This window comes from Cherax quadricarinatus, chromosome 66 (assembly GCF_038502225.1).
Source record: "Cherax quadricarinatus isolate ZL_2023a chromosome 66, ASM3850222v1, whole genome shotgun sequence".
NCBI lineage: Eukaryota > Metazoa > Arthropoda > Malacostraca > Decapoda > Parastacidae > Cherax > Cherax quadricarinatus.
In genome coordinates this window covers 3,250,320-3,251,454 of record NC_091357.1, presented here as the reverse complement: position 1 = coordinate 3,251,454, position 1,135 = coordinate 3,250,320, and positions in this window count along the sequence as shown.

The window sequence follows — 1,135 nt, the reverse complement described above, 5'->3', positions numbered from 1 at the left end:
AACTCCCTATATTCCTGGGTCCTTTGCCATCTATACATATTCCATTCTCTAGCACACTTGGCACTGGCACAGAGTGTGTGTCGCTCCATCATTTGTAAAAACTTGATACCTTCAGTATTCTGGCCACAGGTGGCCCACCACCTTCAGTATTCTGGCCACAGGTGGCCCACCACCTTCAGTATTCTGGCCACAGGTGCCCCCCCACCTTCAGTATTCTGGCCACAGGTGCCCCCCACCTTCAGTAGTCTGGCCACAGGTGCCCCCCACCTTCAGTAGTCTGGCCACAGGTGCCCCCCACCTTCAGTAGTCTGGCCACAGGTGCCCCCCACCTTCAGTAGTCTGGCCACAGGTGCCCCCCACCTTCAGTAGTCTGGCCACAGGTGCCCCCCACCTTCAGTAGTCTGGCCACAGGTGGCCCCCCACCTTCAGTAGTCTGGCCACAGGTGGCCCCCCACCTTCAGTAGTCTGGCCACAGGTGGCCCCCCACCTTCAGTAGTCTGGCCACAGGTGGCCCCCCACCTTCAGTAGTCTGGCCACAGGTGGCCCCCCACCTTCAGTAGTCTGGCCACAGGTGGCCCCCCACCTTCAGTAGTCTGGCCACAGGTGGCCCCCCACCTTCAGTAGTCTGGCCACAGGTGGCCCCCCACCTTCAGTAGTCTGGCCACAGGTGCCCCCACCTTCAGTAGTCTGGCCACAGGTGGCCCTCCACCTTCAGTAGTCTGGCCACAGGTGCCCCCCACCTTCAGTAGTCTGGCCACAGGTGCCCCCCACCTTCAGTAGTCTGGCCACAGGTGGCCCCCCACCTTCAGTAGTCTGGCCACAGGTGGCCCCCCACCTTCAGTAGTCTGGCCACAGGTGGCCCCCCACCTTCAGTAGTCTGGCCACAGGTGGCCCCCCACCTTCAGTAGTCTGGCCACAGGTGGCCCCCCACCTTCAGTATTCTGGCCACAGGTGCCCCCCACCTTCAGTAGTCTGGCCACAGGTGGCCCCCCACCTTCAGTAGTCTGGCCACAGGTGGCCCCCCACCTTCAGTAGTCTGGCCACAGGTGGCCCCCCACCTTCAGTAGTCTGGCCACAGGTGGCCCCCCAACTTCAGTAGTCTGGCCACAGGTGGCCCCCCACCTTCAGTAGTCTG